Raw genomic sequence first — 20,046 nt, 5'->3', positions numbered from 1 at the left:
ACATGGAGAAAGCCTAGAACTGAAAGAATTAGCCTTGCAGTAGCACTCTGTTCCATCTTGTTTATTCACACGACTGATGTGATTGTATCAAAGGATCAAGTAACCTAAGTGGATTAATAAACCACACATTCTTCATGGCACATAAAGGATCCTTCATTAGCATTGGTATTCCCCTCAAGAACAGTTTCAATAGCAGTGAAGGAGGTAGGGAGTAAATTCCAATTTAATTGCATGTTGCTTGTAACCTACTGCAATATTTTGCACTGTGATTACAGTTTTCTTCTCGTGTGTGATTCTGAATGACCTGTGGTGTAAAAGAATGTTGTAACGTTATCAATTACCAGTCTTTCATTATCATTTTTCATTCTTAAGCCAATCTCTTTTTAAAAGTGTGGATTTTCTAACATTACTATAGGGTATCATATACAGTAAGAAATTAAACAATAAAATATTGCGAACTAGCAATGCTTGCAGCTCAGCCTTAAAACAAACAAACAATCAAATATAATAAGTTTTCATGAAAACTTATTTCAATAAAGGAATCTTTCAAATCTATGGAACATGTAATTAACAGAAGACTGAAGATATGAATAATGAGAAACTCAACTGGGCTAGACATTGCAAGGAGGAGGACTTTGAGGAAGGACTATAAAAGCAGTTGAATGGGCAAAGGATAACAGTCATGGAAAACTTGAATGCATATCTAGTGAGTGAAAGATGAAGGGGAATGAAAATATACTGGAAGCAAAAGGATGGGAAAGTAGAAATGAATAAGGAAAGAGATTGCTAAAATCTGCAAAAGAAAAGGTTTAGTGATAGGTATCTCAGTGTTTTGGGGATAAGAAATTCAGAAAGTAATGTGGCATAGTTAGAATCTGGCAAAGAAACCTTTGGTGGATTGTATGTTCTGTGTTTGGGTGATGAATAATACTGCAACAGGTTAAAGGTACTACCATCTGAGGCATTGGATGTGGCTACCAGCTGCTGGTAGTGATCGTGAGAATCAATAAGGAATGGAAGAGGACACAACCAGGAAAAGAGAATTAGAGTATGGAAATTGAAGAAAGGGGATGTCAAAGAAGTATACTGGGAGATTTTAAGGGAAATGTTACCGAAGGATGAACCAAAAACAGGAGAAGAGGAATGGGAACAATTTAAAAATGCTATGGTAGAAGCTGCAGTAGCTGAATGCGCAAGCGCAAGTGGTGGAAATTGGTCGAAGGAGACACCATGATGAAATGAGAGTCCAGAAGGTAGTGGGAAGGAAGAATGAGGTCTTTAAGCTGTGGGTCCAAGAAAGAAATGAATTAGCTATAGGATTATAAGGAAAAGAAGAAACAAGGCTAATAAAACAGTGGCTGAGGAGAGAAGAAAGTGGATGGAAGAATGGACAGAGATGGAGGAATATAGCAGAGGAAACAAGAAAGTACTTTATGGAACGGTCAAAAGTAAGAGGAGAGATTTGAGAGAGATGCAGCAATGATAGATCGAAATGAGAAAGTTAATAGCAAAAGACATTGAAGAAAGTGTGGAAGGAATACTTTCAGCATTTGCTAAATCCAAACAAACTTGGAGATGAGGATAACCGAACAGACTGAAGGAGACAGATTTAAACTCTGGGGGATAAAATGACTTGCCATGGAAAGAAATTGAAATAACACTGGACATGATGAAAGGAGGAAAGCTACCAGGTATGGACAAAGTGAGTGTCAAAATGGTGATGGCAGCAGGGTAGGTCGGAAAAGTGGCCATGTGAAAGGAAGGGGGGCAAGGGGAGAGGAATGGGGGCAGGGAGGTTGGAGGGGGGAAGGGGGAGCTTGGAATGAGAAGACTAAGACAAAAGAAGGCACTAGCTGTCCCTACATTCGAGAAAGAAAGTAGAAAGGATTGTAGAAAACAAAGGGGAGTCACACTGATACCACACTGTGTCAAGGTATATGAAAAGATCCTGGAAAGCAGAATCCAAACAAGAGAAACCAACAGAAGAGTTAGTAAATGATATTTTCCAAAGGACTATCGAGTGTTCTCTGAAAATGGCCTCTCCTTAAATTTTGAAAAAGCCACACATTCAGTTCTGTACAACAACTAGTCTTAACAACAATTGATGCAGCACATGAGCACGAGTCAGTAAGTAGAATGCTCCAAATTTTTGGGTGTACACATTGATGAAAACTTGAACAGGAACAAGCATATTACTGAGCTCTTCAAACAATTAAGTTCAGTTACTTTTGCTCTTCATATAATTGCTAATCACAGAAACACATGTATCAACCTCCTGATGTATTTTGCATATTTCCACTCACGAACTGAGAAGAACGGCATGGTTTCAGATCTATTAACTGTTGACCACATATTTGCCATGAGGCAATTCCAGGGGACCCACTATGAATTTGGGGGGGGGGGGGGGGGGGGGGGAGACCTTGTCTTGGCCTTTCTTGATATACAAAAGACATTTAATAGTAGTGTCTGTAGAAGGAAGGTCTGGGAAGCACTAGAAAAGACAGGAATGGAAAGAAAGACTACAATTAGAGTGCAGGAGATGTACTGTGTAAGTCTGAGTTGTGTGAAATTGTGCAATGAAAGGATGGATTGGTACCAGCAAACAAGTGCTAAACTGGGCAGTGCTTGTTATTTCTCTTCTTCGTTGTGGTCGTGAGAATGATTAACGTGGCACAAAAAGCTGGAAAAGAAAAGTTGAAAATGGTGTTCATGGATGACTTTATGATCTGGTGAAACAGTGAAGAGGAGATTTAGGAACAGCTGAATGCCTGGAAAGAAGGAGATGGTACACAATGAAATATAATGTAAACAAATTTGAGATTCTGGTCACAACTAGAAAGATAGACCAACTACTGGAATAAGGATTGGAGGTGAACAAATTAAGAAGGTGGAAATTGTTAAGTAATGTGGAAGTGTGGTAGAGGAAAATGGAAGAATGATGATGGCAGACAGGCAGAAGCATTCCTCCGAAGTGTTAGGAGCCTGGTTTGGAACACAGATGTCCCACAAAACAGCAAAAAAGATGTATAGAAGTTACAACATCCCAGTATTGATGTTCTTCAGAAGTAGGATACAAGTAACAAGTAGAGATAGGATGAGGAATGACAGAGTAAGGGCAATAGTGGAAGAGGAACCCTTCCAGAGCAGGATAGAAATATCAAAGCTAAGATGGTATTGGCACTTAAAGAGAGTGGACAACAAGAGGACTTACATGAACATAAAGTACATGGAGATGTGAAGGGATGACCAAAATGAAGACCAAGAGATGGAGGGCTGGAAGATGTGGAGGAGCCTGTTTAAGAAAGAAGCGAGAACTAGACCAGTGTGGACACAGAAATATAATGAGGAAACAGGACTTTCGTTCCAAACAGACCCAGTATGGGGCTTGAAACTGTTCAAAATGAAGACTATGACAAATGTAAATTTTGATTTAATTTTTTTCTGAAGTACATAACCAAAATTTACAAAATATTTCCATAAATACTTAGTACCACAGTAAAAAATATGGAAATATACAAAAAAAGGAATCATGATGGGTTCCTTATTGCCCCATTTTGACCAAGCCTACCTTTAACAAATTGGAATTTAATAAAATATATAGAAAGGTAACTAATACCAGAACGATCAAAAGACCATCATCACAAAACAAAACCAATCAGTGTATTCTATACTTAAATTGATTGCTTACTTTTATACATTTTACACTGGTAGCCTATTAATTGGCAAAACAAATATACTGCACGTGGGACCTATAACTACAAATTTAAATACAGTATGGAAAACTGTAATTCTGGCCCAAACAGATTAATCAAACTGTACATTCAATTTCCAAAGACTTACACCAGTGTATGCAGGATGAGCAAGCTGGTTTCTGTCTATGCATACAGGCTGTGAAGAAGTTGAAACAAGCAGAGTTTGCCTCCAGCATTGCCCTTCTTTCTGTACAATCATTCAGTGACTAGAGCCTTTGCTGATAGAATGTGTTCTCTACTGTTCCCCTGTACGGTGGAAAATTACACTAATACCACATTGGAAATACTAATATAAAAAGTTTAAAGTCAATATTACCACTGCACTGGACAATTTTTTATACATTTTTGTGGATTTTTTAATAGTTCATTTACAAATAGAACTATACTGAAGGAGAGTTTTTATGTTATTTTTATATCAATGCAGAACCTAGTATAAAGTGCAGTGCTGCAAGAGTGAAGTGTTTTAATCCACTGACAGTGTCAACTCTTTTTAGAGACAGAAAGAACTGAGAAATGTCACAGCACGGATTTCTATTTCCACAAATACCTAACAGCTCCACAAGTTGTGATAAATGTAAGAAAGATTTATACAACTTGAAAAATAAAGGGCCATTTAGTGATAAAAATGCTGAAAATGAAGATTCTTCTATATCAGAGGTAAACATTCTGGACAAAGACCTAGACTCCATTATAACTTCAATCGTTGTTTGAACAACAAAATAACATCAAAGCACGATGCCGAATCAAAAATGAATAAAATCTCATCAATGTAATTTAAACCTTTTGTTGCTACTGAAAATTCTTCATTACATAATGATACCAATACTGACAAATCTCTTCTTCAAAATCTCAAAATCAACTTTTTAACTCTACAAGTAAGGAAAAAACTAATGATTCTTACACATTTACCTGGAAAGTGGAGTACCAGGAAGATACTGAGTAAATTGAATGCTCCTAATTACATTGTTTCGCAACTAAAAAAAAAGAGGTCAGAAAAAAGGTTTATGGAAAGTGCAAACCCAAAACCAGGGAAATATTTACCAACAAACTGTCAAAACTGTATGTTCACTTTTTATGAAAACTATGAAGTTAGTTGGGCAATGCAAGGTATTAGAGAGATCATGACATTGAAAGAACCAAATGGAAGTAAAATGAAAATATCAACAACACTTACTTCGTGTAACCTTAAAGAAGCTTACGAACATTTTAAAGATAAGTTTCCTAACATAAAAATAAGTTTATCTGAAGTTGAGACCAAAACACTGTCTTAATTAGGCATGGTTGTACACACTCCATTTTTGTGTGCACAACTAACCAAAACTTAAAAAAGTAATGACACAAAATGTTATTCTAAATACAGAAGAGTTGAAGGGTAAGGTAGAGGGGTGAAGGAAAAGGACTGGGGAGGTCTTTTCTTAGATTTAAGGGAAGTCACCCAGAAATGCAGGTCAGGAGAGACTTACCACACTGTTTTTTTGTTGTTCCATACTAAACACATAACAAAAGGCAACTTGAACAATTAGAAGCAATGCACTGCAGAAATGCTTTGCAACCCATCATCAACTGACTGCAAGATGTGAAAATACAAGTACTGCCCGAAGGAAACCGTAATAAGTAAAATTTTACAAGACTCTTGATGAAAATTGAATTGAACAAGTTCAGTTCTGCCAGTGGATGTCAGCTGATCATTGCAAATTGGAAATCACACGGAAAACTTCCAAGGAATGTATAGATTTATTCTACAATAAGATTATAAGGTGTATATGTGGACACAAAAAAACCTCTTAGATTTCCCGGTTAAAACACACACTTTTTCCCGGATGAAATTACACTATAACGCAGGTGAAAATGCATTTCATCTGTGTCAAGCAACAGTATACTTTTCTTCGGAGCCATAAAACCTAACAGTCCTTTGAATCAGTCTTATACTAGCGTAGGTCTTCCCAGCACTTTAGGAAACAAAATCCAGCACAAAACAATGCATTCTGGTAAGATCTTTGATGCGGAACATGGACACAGATTCCTTTCGTATTGAGAAAATATATACACAAATTTCATCCATTACAGCATGGAAGCTTCTGGAGCTCTGAAACAGAGATTGCCTTGAGCGATGCCTTTCTGTCAGTAAATCATACCTCACGTCACGTGATCTCACCAGTCAGTGACAGCTGTTATTCAGAACATAAGGCACATTATGTATCAACCAATAGCAACATTACTGTTAAGTAGTGTGACCATACTAAGAGGAAAAGTTAATGAGTTAATGTAATGTAAATACAGTACAGCTTCACGAAAAGCTAAACTTTTGCGTATAATATTGGGCATTAATAATTTTTTGCTATTTTTTCTCAGAGGGTGTGGTTAAGCAGGACCCTAGAAGTGCTTCAGAAACTAAACTGTTGTATTTGGCGTAATTTGTACTTCTACTTTTGTATTATGCAAACATGCAGTTCAAATGCCGATGTAAATCAAAAATCTTTCAAAAATGTGTTGTCTTTTGCTGGATTTCGTTACCTAAAGTGCTCAGAAGTATAAAACCTGTAACCTTTCCATAAGCACTTTTCCAGTACTATAGGAAAATACTAGCTGGCATGGGGAAGTTGAAAGCAATAACAATATGTAAGTTGGTCAATAATTAAAGAAGAAAAGTCTAGAGTAAGAGTCTTTACGAACATGTTTTTCAGACCAAGTAGCTTCTTTTTGAGATGATCTTTGATTTCCTTGTAGCTAGCACATTTCAGGTTGTTTTTGTGCTCTATCTTTGCAACCAACATTTGCAGATACGGAAGCAGTTACCAGAGCACACTGCACAATATCTACATTCTCCAGCCGTCGGATCACAGAAGACTTCAAGGGCAACCGTTCCAATTCCGTGGTCCAAATATAGAGAGCTTATTGGCACAGAAATCCTTAAATAGGTTCTACAAGGCACCTAAAAACTAAATTATCATCCAAAGTGTTTCTTTACTGCGAACTTCACTAGGTGGAAAAATACGGAGAGGGGATTGTAATAATAGCAAAGAACAACAAGCAAACATAGTGTGAATGCAAGTAACACCTGAAGAGCGTTTATTATGTTTTTAGGTGCGCGCGGATATGTAAAAAGCTACATGATCAATATACTGGATATGAAGTGTAATGCCATATTTTAAACTTAAGCGGGTAAATCATTCCTCTACAAGTAAATCAACATGTACGCTGGTACAGACTCTAGCCTTTAAATTAAAATCAGTACATGTACAATGTAAGGTCTACCAAGCCCTGAACTTCAGAAATTCCACATACAGTAGGTTGGCTCAGTTGCAAAGTAACTGGGAGGCCAAGTTGTCCGTAACCAGCAGACTTCATAACTTGGAAATTGTGGACAGGAGATGAGAGCAAGTAACGAATAACAGCAGAGAGAGAGAGAGAGAGAGAGAGAGAGAGAGAGAGAGAGAGAGAGAACGAACCTCATGGTAAGGATTGCACTAAAACGAAAAGGTGACAAAGGGATATGCCGCCCAGCCTTCACAACTTTGGTCGGTGAGTGCAGCAGCCTTAATACCTTTCGTCTTTATAACTGAGGCCCTCTACTGTACATTTAAAACTAGCTAGAAACACACATTAGATTACTGGAGTAATACTGGTTGATAAGTCTTGTCATTGATAATTTCTTAAAGCGTCAACAAATGCATCACTACTAATAATTTTTTAATTAATGCTGATTGTTGCTTGGCAGAGACAGGGTTGTCAAACTTGCCTCACTCACTTTTCAAAACATCAGTCTGTCAGTAATCAATCAGGGTGTTTGGCTCACTTGTTCTGCTCAAGTGCGGACCACAGTTTTATTAACTGACAGTGTAGGCGACTCTCAATTAAGTCATATTTTGTTATGCATAATAACAAAGAGCGATCTTATTTACATCTATCGTTCCTCTCTTTCCAATAAAGCTTCCTCACCAACAATCACTGCCACAGCGCCATGACGATTAGTTTTCAAGATAGCAGGCTTTCAGATCTGGCATTCAAGGACTGGTTGGTAAAAAGTACCCACATTAACATTTGTACTAAGGGAAGATAGGTTCTTACACGTCACATGACAATGACTAAGAAGCATGTCGCAAAAGCAGCTGCCATGAGAAAAACAGCAAGTTTCTACGGCTTCACACCACAGACAATGACGACTTCAACCCAGCAGACAGATTCTACTTCCACCACCACAGTTGCAGATTCAGCAGAACAACAACAGCAACACTGGTCACTCGAAATGTTGCGCCTCCGCAAGGACCTCACTTCAACATCAAAACCTGGAGATAAACTGAGAATAATTGATGGGATGATAATAAAGGATGAAGTAACAAAGGCTGAAATATTGTGGTGTTTGGACTGCATTGTTTCACGTAATTTGCTGCATAGTTCTGTAAACGATGTTTTACTTTTCCCTGCAATGTTCCCCGACAGCGAACTGGCCAAGAGCACGCACTTACAAAAGGACAAAATCAGTTTTATCATGCAATATGGACTAGCTCCCTTTTTTGAGTCTGAAATTAAAGCTTACCTCATAAATGCATCACAGATTGTTGTCTTTTGACGAATCCTTGAACAATGTGTGCAAAAGAATACAGATGGACATTTTAGTGTGTTACTGGGACATTAAAAAAAATCTAGTGTGCACCCATTACTACGCATCGGCTTTTCTAGGCATGTCAATGGCAGATAGGCTACTCGAGTCCTTCAAGTAAAAAAATTCCCAGGAAGCAATGAAGAAACTTTTACAAATATCAATGGACGGCCCTAACGTCAACCTTGCTTTCTTAAGAGAAATTTTTGAAAGAAAAAAAGGGGAACACATCGTTTTATTAGAATTTGGAACGTGTGGACTTCACGTTGTTCATGGAGCCTTTAAGTCTGCAATACAGGAAAAACAGTGGTTGATAATTCAATTTTTACATTCCTTGTACAAGCTCTTTAACTATGTCCCTGCCAGAAGAGCTCTGTATATTTTGACAATGGAATCTGAAGTGTTTCCCTTAAAGTTTTGCGCAATCCGATGACTGGAGAATGTGGAAGTTGCTGAGCAAGCTCTAGTAATGCTTCAATTTCTGCGAATATTTTGTTGCAAACCTGAAGACAAAAATAAACCAAAATGTGCTAGCTACAAGGTAGTGGAAGATCACCTCAAGGACAAACTACTCAGTCCAAAAATTGCCTTTTTCAAGACTCTTGCTAAATGATTTACAATCCGATTGGCTGCTAGCATCATTCCTCCACTCTGCTTTGACAGAGATAATGGAGACAACGATGACGCAATTTGTCTAACCGAAAAAGATCTCATTGTTAGTTAATTTGGACACAGAATTCGATCTGTTATTTTTGATTACTTACAAAACAAGCAGTAGTGAACATTAGAGCTGTTTGGAGGAGAGAGAATTCACTGGCAAAACAAGTAGAAAAGAAGTGAAACTGGTATTGCTCTTATTGCAACATATCTCTGTGCATGCCAGAACACTTCGACTTTTCTATAGAAAAGACGACTAACACGTGACACTGCTCAATAATTCATTATGCACTTTTTCGAAGGATAGTTATACCTTTTGCCACTGTCACTGCATAATTTTTAATCTATAAAACAAAAATAAATATGAAAACTAACCTTGAAGCTTGGTGTTTTTAAGTCACATCAAACACAAATGTGCCAGTAAAATTTTAAATAATGGCATAAATGTCTTGTCTTCTAGGCCTGGAATTTTTTAAATGGCTGATCCTCTAAGTGTTAAAGTTTGACTGAGAGTTAAACACTCCACGATTTAAGAAATTCATTGCACATTCCCAAACATAACATAAATCAACTTGCATTGAAATTTACTTTTAAAGTAATGCTTCTCAAGCCACCATTCATATTATTTTCCCACAATCTGGTAGAAGTGTAAACAACTGTGATGTCACACTCATCAAATGCATATTTCTTCAGGTTACCTTCCATTCAGAAGGCTGTTGCACTCAGCAACTGTTACACTGACTTGTAAATAATACATTTCAGCTATTGGTCATTCTTTTTAAATTTTATTGGCAGATCTAGCTCAAATCAAGATCTGCCAATAAAACTTAAAGAGGACAACTGATAGCTGAAATCTATTATTTACAAGAATGCATAATCTTTGTCGTAAGCCTTTGACACATTTTGGAGTCAGCAGACTTTTCTGTGCACTGTGTAAATGACCCAGTTTCTTTGCAACTGAAGATATTTTTGACATTATTCTCTGATTTATGTTTCATTGCTGCAGTATTATTCAGCACAGTGGGCCAAAGTAAAATTCTTTGTTAGCTTATCAGTTCTTAGGAATCAAACCTACAAAAATTTAACTGAAAACTGAAACAATGAAAAATTCCTTGAATTCTAAAAAATTCCTAGGTTGTTCTCAGATGAAAAAGATTCTCAAATCTCTTGTCCATATATACCCTGGATGATGTCTTTGGTTCAGCATGACTTCATTGCGAAGCAACAAAGGGCATTCTCCATGAAATAAAATCATAATGAATCAGAATTTGTAGTTAAATGTGATTTTTCAGATCATCATAGTATAGTTCCGCACGATGAAGCTCAGTTTTCACTGAACAAGCCAACACATTTATATACATCCTTTTGAGCACGTGAGCTGTCGTTTCTTACTGCCTGAAGCACTGTTCCTGATCTATATAAATGACCTGGGTGACAATCTGAGCAGTTCTCTTAGGTTGTTCGCAGATGATGCTGTAATTTACCGTCTAGTAAGGTCATCCGAAGACCAGTATCAGCTGCAAAGCGATTTAGAAAAGATTGCTGTATGGTGTGTCAGGTGGCAGTTGACGCTAAATAACGAAAAGTGTGAGATGATCCACATGAGTTCGAAAAGAAATCCGTTGGAATTTGATTACTCGATAAATAGTACAATTCTCAAGGCTGTCAATTCAACTAAGTACCTGGGTGTTAAAATTACGAACAACTTCAGTTGGAAGGACCACATAGATAATATTGTCGGGAAGGCGAGCCAAAGGTTGCGTTTCATTGGCAGGACACTTAGAAGATGCAACAAGTCCACTAAAGAGACAGCTTACACTACACTCGTTCGTCCTCTGTTAGAATATTGCTGCGCGGTGTGGGATCCTTACCAGGTGGGATTGACGGAGGACATCGAGAGGGTGCAAAGAAGGGCAGCTCGTTTTGTATTATCGCGTTATAGGGGAGAGAGTGTGGCAGATATGATACACGAGTTGGGATGGAAGTCATTACAGCATAGACGTTTTTCGTCGCGGCGAGAGCTTTTTACGAAATTTCAGTCACCAACTTTCTCTTCCGAATGCGAAAATATTTTGTTGAGCCCAACCTACATAGGTAGGAATGATCATCAAAATAAAATAAGAGAAATCAGAGCTCGAACAGAAAGGTTTAGGTGTTCGTTTTTCCCGCTCGCTGTTCGGGAGTGGAATAGTAGAGAGATAGTATGATTGTGGTTCGATGAACCCTCTGCCAAGCACTTAAATGTGAATTGCAGAGTAGTCATGTAGATGTAGACACCTTTCAAAAGGAGTGAATTTTAAAAGCTTTCAAAAAAGGTTTACTATCTTTCAGACAGTTCTGCCAGCTAATACAAAAATAAGAAACACTTTCTGAACCTTTGCTTTCATGAAGACTTCAACATCGATGTTTAGTGGTATTTTTCAGTCACAGCACATGGGAAAGGGTCGTGCGATGGGGTAGGAGGTTCTGTTAAGAGACTGGTAGCTTATGCTAGTTTGCAAAAGGCCATCCCACAATCAGATCCAGATACCATGAGATCTATTTGAGGGGGCAATAGCTAACATAACAAAAATAGATTTTGCTTATTCCATTAAAGATGATTATACTGTTTCAGAAATGTTCTATAAAAAAACAAAAACAAAAAAACCAGTATGAAGAAGCATTACAATCAATAGAACACAGCAATTTCATGTATTCATTCCCAACATTACATCAAAATAATTAGTGAAATGGTTTTCAGATGACGTGGAGTGTTGGGAGATGAATGTATTTACATCACCAGACAAACTAAGTTACAAGACACATCAAACTACGTCACCACTATTTATGGCAACTTCTGATGGCTTCGGTACTTTTTAGAACAAATTGAAGAACTTGATGGAGTGATAAAACTCTCCTTTGTCCCTGTGAACCAGCTACTTCATTCTCCTATCCTACACATGTCGATGTCCTGTGGGGTGTCAGTTGTGGATGCTCTCACAAAAGAAAATCCATTTAATCTGATAGAGGACATACACTCTTGTTGAAAGTGATGTAAATCAATCCTAGCTGGCTTCTTTAAAATTTACTCTAAGAGGGTCCAAGATAATTTTTTTTTTTTTTTGAAAACTGCTTTCAACTCAAAACTTAATTTTTCCTCGTGTTAATGTTAATTTATATTTACACCTATAGCATTACATTTAGCTATATATAGATATCTATTATTGCAAAACAAGCACCATGTATAATTTTCTTGGATTTAATAGCCCTGGTCCACGCACAATTACGTCAATGCTAAATTTCTTCATACCTTACTTAAATTTGTAGTTGTAGGTCCCAACTTCAAAATTTTTTGTTTTACCAATAAGCTATTAGTTTAAATCGCATAAAAGTAAGCAATCAATTTTATTGTATAATAGGGTGGCTGGTTTTGTTTTAAGAAAATGATATTTTGATATGTCTGATTTTTAGTTATCTTTCTGCATATTTTGCTTGAATTCAGGCTTGTTAAAGGTAGGTTTGCCAAAATGGGGTTGAAAAGGGCCAGGACTATCATTATTTTTAACAATGGACCCATCATTATCCCATATTTATATTTTGTCATGTGATTTACAACAGTACTAACTACTTATGGAAATAGTTTGAAAATTTTAAACAGCATACTTTTTGGAGAATAATTAAGTCAAAATTTAAATTCGTATTCTGAAAAAATTCTTAATTATAACCGACACTGTGTTGAACATCACTGAAAATAGTATAAAAAAAGGCTGCAAAATGACACCTTTCTCAGCTCCCTAACTCAAAGCTTGTACAACGATTTTAAAAACGTCTGGTCGAGCTTATTTGGCCAGTTTTTGAAAATGTTTTATAGCCATATTTCAGAAACAGTTTGACATAAACTGAAATTTGCTATTATTAGTCTCTGCACCCACAATGAATACACCAAACTTTAAAAAATTTAAAATGGTGATGGTAAATTGGTTATGGGGATGTGACACGGAATGGTGCAGATCTGAGTGAATATTTATGCAGCTTCTTTCAGATAGTACTTCATTACATATAACTGCATCACCTGCAGAAAGTCTGAGTTTACTATTAACGTAGTTCACAAGACTATAAAGAATGTAACAACCAGTCACTGAAAAAATTTATTTATCTTGGTGCAAATCGATTTCAACTGATATCAGTCATCATCGGTGCATTTTTCTAACCGAAGCCATTAGCAGAAGTACTGTCCTTGGCAGATTTCTATCATGGCTACTGGTTGCCCATTCTTTATAATTTTGTATTCCACGGTCGCTGCACAGAAAGGGACCCTTATGGAGCCCAACATTCAATAGTTCACAAGGTCATTCGTATACAAAGTGTACAGCAAAGTTCCCAACACACTTCCCTGTGGCACACCCAAAGTTACTTCAACTTCTGACGACTATCCAAGATAATATGCTCTCTCTTCCATTCCAGCCAAAATTTCTCGATATCCCATATGATCATACTTTTGACAAGAATCCTAGATGTAGAGCTGAGTCAAATGCTTTTTGAAAATCAAGAAATACTGCACCTACCTAACTGCTTTGATCCAAACCTTTCAATACAACACATGAGAAAGTGCGAGTTTCAAGTTATTGGAGTTTCCAGAATTCATGCTGGTTGGCTTGGAGTTGGTCATTCTGTTCGAGACATTTCATTATGTTTCACCTCAGAATATGTTCTGAGATTCTACAACAAATTTATGTCAAGGATACTGGACAGTAGTTTTGTGGATCAGATCTACTACCCTTCTTGTCAAAAGATGTGGCCTATGCTTTCTTCCAATTACTGGGCATGGGTTTTTGTTACAGGAACTTTTTGTCAGAAAAGCAGCTAACTCAGCCACATATTCAGTATAGAATCTAGCAGGAATTCCATCACGATCTGGAGCTTGCTTTGATTTTAACGATGGCAGCTGTTTCTCAACACCACTGACTCTTATTTCACTCACCTTTTCAGTGGTCTGATGATTAAATTTGAGTAGTACTGGGATTTCCTTCGTAAAGGAACATTTGAAAATTGGGTTAAGCACTTCAGCTTTCACTTTGGTACCCTCAATTTCATTTCCTGTCTCATTCACTAGGGACTCAACACTAATTTCAGCACCACTGAAAGTTTTACATACTACCTGAATTCTTTGGGTTTTGTAAAAGCTCAACTAACAATGTTTTGCTACATTAGTCACTGAAGACTTTATGCATTTCTATCAAAAGCCAAATGTGTTTCATTCAGTATTTCCATCTATAGTCCTATGCTTTGTTGTACACCTATTGTGCAGTAATCTCTGTTTCTTTAGAAGTTTCTTTACAATGACATCATACCATGGAGGCTCCCTACCATTATGAACTGTTTTACTGTGTACATACATAAGTGCATGGTCAACTATTCTTTTAAATATGAGCCAGATTTCCTCTACATGCTCCTGCCCTGTGCTTAATGTTTCAAGTTCCTCATTGAGATATGACATTACTGATTTTTTTTATCTAGTTCACTTGTTTCATCTGTCTTTTGTACTTCGGTAATCATTGTTGTCACAACCATGTTATTGTCACTACTTTCTATGTGGACATCCTCAGCGAGGTCAGGTCTATTTGATGCCATTAAATTCAATATATTTCCATCATGAATGGGGTTACTAAATATCTGTTCTACGTTGTATACAGAGAAGGTATTTCGTAAAGTTTCACAGAATGTCTTATGCCCACCACTAACAGAACTATAATTCTCCCAACCAATTGCTGGAGGATTAAACATCCAATAATGACTACAATATGACTGGAGAGCTTACATACAACTGAACTGAGATTTTCCTCGAAGGTTTTTGGTTACTTCATGAGATTAGACGGGTGGGTGATAGAAGGGTCCAATTACCATTTTACACCAATCCTGATACTGAGTCTCGCCCAAGCAATCTCACATGCAGCTTCAATTTCTATCTCTCTGGATTCGAGTTTCTTGTCTACTTGTGACAAATACACTGCCATTATTTCCCCCATTGGCCTCTCCCTTTGCTATACAATTAAATGCCCCCCCCCCCAAAAAAAAACACCGTTATCAATTCCAGGTTTCAGCTAGCTTTTTGTACCTAATGTCAGCTTCAATGCTTTTCAGGAGCAAATCCAGTACTTTGTTGTGAATGCTTTGGCAGTTAACCACTGGGATTTTAATGCTCTCACCTGTGAGAGGCATTTCTTTCCATCTTACACTGATACTTCTTAGTTTCCTAGAGCTACTGTTATCTAATTTGATCGGAGAGTCACCTAATTTCAAAAATTCTGAGTGCATCCCACACACAGCTACATGGGTAGCAGTATCTGGTGTGTAGTGCACACCTCATCTATTTAGGGGGATCCTACATTTCTCAATCCTATGGCGTAAGTCCAGGAAGTTGTTCCCTAGCTTGTCACAGAATCCTCTAAGTCTCTGGCTCAGTTCTTCCACTCAACTCAGAACCAGGAAACAATGATCAGTTCTGGGGCAATGCTGCATCGTGTGAGTCTGACAAATAGTGCTCTGTCAGTGCCAACTTGTTGGGTACATTAGCCAAGTGTTCCATTAATGTTCTCAGCATTGATCTTTGCTGGTACATACTGTCTGTCCAATATACATCTTGCCACACTGGCATGGAATTTCATTTACCCCAGCCTTTCGTAAACCACAATAATCTATGATGCTCACCATTAACGACTATTTTATTGGGTGGCCAAAAGACAGTTCTTCCTCTGCGATTTTTCACTGTGCACCCAATTTTTCTTACTAGTATGCCACTGTAAAAAAAAAAAAAAAGGTGTCCTCTGCCTCCATGCTCCTGTTCATCTTGACAAGGAGTAAAATAATGGAGGGACACAGAATGTGCCTAATTTCCATCCCAAGTAATTGTTTCTTTGGAAAAATTCTCAGGTGTTCCAGATCTCAAGGAAGACTCGCTGCATATGAACTGGTGCACGATCTGTGTGCTAGCCCTTCAGTTTTTAGCATGTTATTCGTGGAGAAAGAGACAACACACCCTTTAAGATCAATGCTGAGGACACCAGCGCCACACACTACTAATGTATCCCCAGTCATCTATAACACAGCACTGCCCAATATTCGTGTGACGAAATGTGAATGTACCAGAATTTCAGCACAAACTTTGAAATACTGGAAGAATGTCGTTAGAGAGACCATTGAAATATGCACTGGGCCAATCTCGTCAACTGGGACTGAGGCTATAACCTCGGAAGGTTCGGAAATCAGCACTGGGTCTACTTAAGACACTCAACAAACTATGTTCTGCTGTCCAGGGCAGGAGGAGTAACTGCATCAACACTACCGCAACCATGGTGACCAACCAGGCTTTGCTGGTCAGACAGACAGACTCAGTCCTTCCTTGGTCCCCAACATGTGCAATCTGATGCTGATCGTGTAGATAACGGCTTGTGCAGAGAGGGGATGTAAGAACAGTCTGTCAGCACACCTGACAATGGTGACACAGCTGCAGAAACATTGTGTCCTTTAGACACTATGAACCAGTAACACACCCATGGACTGTTCAATTATCTAAAACACTGGGAGAAACTGAACAAATTTCTTTTTTTACTGTTTCAATCTCTTTCACTCGTCCCTCGCAATACATGAATGAGAATGCAGTGAAATGCTTTACAGTAAACACAGTATTCTCACACCACATTCTAAACAAATTCCTCAAAGGGACTTGGGGGTGAGAAACCACAATCTTGTGGATTAAACTTTGTGAATATATAAATAGACCCAGGCTTATCAGAATCTTATGTTCAAAATGTTTTAATTTTTAGAGTTTCTACTAATACATACATCGTAACTAAAAAACACACAAGTATCTGAGACAGTACATTACCCAGGTGCTCACAGCGCTACCACTCACCTCTGTACACCAACAAGACCATTAGACCGTTTGCAATTGTGTCGGGCACATTTAGCTAGGAATCTCATTGGCTAGGGTAGAATTTTCTTTAAGTGATCAGTCTCACTTCAAACTAAGGTCCAGTTATTAGAAAAGATGTTTCTGGAGATATCCCAGACAGCAGTGGGTACCAATCTGACTGTTGCCCACCGTATGGTCCAACAAACAGGAGTGATAGTCTGGGTTGCAACTCATTTCTTAGCAGGGGCCCTTCAGTTGCCATCACAACCGTACAGCACAGAGGTGCATCATCAAAATTCTACACTGCATTTTGTTGCCTGGCATGGCAAGCCACCCGCGGCTTAAATTACAGCAAGATAAAGCCTACCCATGCACAACAAGAGTGTCTGCTGCTTCTCTTTGTGCTTGCCACAATCCTACCTTGGTCAGTCTCCACAACTCAGAAGATTTGGAGCATTATGGGCAAGGCCCTCAAACCATCTCAGGATTTTGACGGTATAAGGTGCCAAATGGACAGAATCTCTCTCAGGACAACATCCAACAACACTATCAATAATGTCAAGCTGAATAACTTTCTTGTATAAGGCCCAGATATGGACCAACATATTACCGACTTGTTCAATTTTTGAAGCTCTCTCTCTTGAATAAATCACCCAATTTTTCTGAAACTACAATCACTTGTTTGTCTGTATATGTTTTTCACATCTAAATTTCCAAAAGGCCTACATCTAGTTCACTGGATGAGAAATTATCTCACTATTTAGTGAGAGGCCGCTATCATATCCACTTAAGCATTTTGGTTTAATACATAAGTTCACACAGCTATTTACAATCGGATTTTACAAAACAAAACTTAGTCCTGTTAATGGTGAAATACTCTTGGGAAGTGTGTTCGGCCCCTTTATTATATTTTGTATTAATGTCTAGTAGTAGACAATATTAATAGTAATCTTAAGACTTTTCACAGGTGAATGTCAGCTATAATACAGTGAGTCTGAAAAAACCTGTGCAAATTAAACACAGGTAAAGCAGATGGTAGGCTTCATTTTCCTGGCTGGCTACTACGGAAATGTAATCATTCAAAAAAAGATTACATACAAAATACTTGTGCAACCTAACTTAAGCTCCTATTACACGAAGCGCCTAAACCTTACACCTATGTACTGGCGCACATGCGCAGTAGACTGTATGCACGAAACGCAAATAGAACCATCATATCTCTTGTAAAGTCGTTCGTTCTACGGCGCGAAACACAAGGAGCAACATGTGACATACTGGAACATCATTTGTTCAAATTATTTATGTCAGCTGAAGGTACCTATTTAAGAAGAAATGGTTTTTATCATTATTACGTAATCGTTATTCTATTACGTAGGTTACTACTGACCTGAATTACGGACTCAACAGTTAGTTTTATATTACAACACTTTGTTACACACTTACATATATAACTAAATTAACATTTTGCGCACGGAGGACCCACTGTTTTTGAAGCTATTGCCCTGTCAGTGACAGTAAATCTTCAGATTAGGGCAGAACGATGACGAAAACAAAAAGCCAGGTGTTGCAGAGTTCGACCCAGGCTGAAAAAGTATGAAGGCAGCGGATTATATTGCTTATGAAAGAACTGAGCCCCATAGATCTGCAAGAATTTCAGAACTTCATGAGGATGAACATAGCCTGTTTCGAGAAGCTGCAGTCTATGATGGAAGGTGGAATTAGCAAGTGTGACATAGTCATGCAGGATGCTAACTCACATTCTCGAAAGTATGTATTAATTCATATGTTTATATGTTATGTGATCATACCTGCCTAGATCACTGATAAAATACCAGTACACGCCAAGTTATGTTGCAGGCTGGTTGTAATATTACGTTTCCTGGCAACTGTGGAATGTTTTAAGAGTGTCTTTCAGCCACAGAATAGCACAGCCCACCATTTTAAAAGTACTTGTGGGTGTATGCGCTGCAATTTGCAACATTTTAAAGAACCAATACTTAAAAGTGCACTCGTCTTATTTTTCCAAATTTGGAAAATGGAATGTGATGTGCTACTCAGGGTTTTACAGTCCCCGCCTGTTGCACTGGGCAAAACTGCACAGACTTTCTCGCTATCAGTGCCAATTTTTCTTTCCTGGCATGCTAAAATAAAACAAGAGATGCAATTAAATCAAATATCAACTTTTGTAAGCTAAGGCATTACAATACAAACTGAAAGTCACCGTGTAACTTTACATGCTTATTACTCAGAAATAAACGATTGCCAACGTACTGTTGCACGATACAGAGGGTCCTACAAACACCTTTCCTCGCTGAATGCCTGAATTAAGATGCTTAACGCCTCTTTGCTCCATTTCAATTCTATAATACGAAGTAATCAAAAGAAAGAATGTTTTCACAATTAGCTAGGATAAAAGTAAGCCTACGGGGTGGGGGGTGGGGGCACGGAAAGTCCCAAATATGAAAATCTGAAATTCGCTACTGGCCACCAAACAATAAGCAAATAACGAGCACAAAGCACTGCAGTACACCCTTCTGCGCACATGCTAGTGTGCGTGCGCAGATTCACTGCAGTTTAGAACTGATCTCTATTCAGCAGTTTAGAACTGCTCTATTCTGGTGCATAGATAGTGTGTCTTCTAATTTTTGTAGTTTCAGCTGTTCTACCACTAGGTGGCTGTTGTGGTAGACCAGTACCTTTCGTGGCGGATCGTCATGTAATACATGCTTTAGAATACTGGTCGCGCACGTGTGTGTGTGTGTGTGTGTGTGTGTGTGTGTGTGTGTGTGTGTGTGTGTGTTACCAAACAGATCTAACAGCGGTATGGAATGTGTACCATGGAGAGCAATGCAAATGGTCACAGGTTTGTCTGATTCATGGGAGTGGCATGGAAATGCTGAAGAAACTGAACTAGCAGATGCTTGAATATAGACAAACTACCCCACTACTTACAGGTAATCTTGAGGACACAGACTAAATACAGTGCGTAGTCACTGAAACAGTCATATTCCCACACTCCCATACGCATACAGAACGGAAGAAGCTGTAATAACTGGTACAATGGGAAGTACTCTCTATGATGCCCTTCACAGCAATATGCCAAGTATGGAGGTAGATACAGATACCTTTTTCAATCAGCTATTGAT

General features: G+C 38.1%; 1 protein-coding gene across 1 annotated transcript in view; it reads right to left on the bottom strand.

The window, feature by feature from the left end:
- The window catches only part of LOC126271946 (transportin-1), a 128,203-nt gene that overhangs the window by 82,364 nt on the left and 25,793 nt on the right, over nucleotides 1-20,046 (bottom strand). The gene's annotated exons all lie outside the window — the stretch shown is intronic.

This window comes from Schistocerca gregaria, chromosome 5 (genome assembly GCF_023897955.1).
Source record: "Schistocerca gregaria isolate iqSchGreg1 chromosome 5, iqSchGreg1.2, whole genome shotgun sequence".
NCBI classification, from domain to species: domain Eukaryota; kingdom Metazoa; phylum Arthropoda; class Insecta; order Orthoptera; family Acrididae; genus Schistocerca; species Schistocerca gregaria.
Note: the sequence above shows the minus strand (reverse complement) of the source record. Positions and strands in the feature narration are given on the sequence as shown.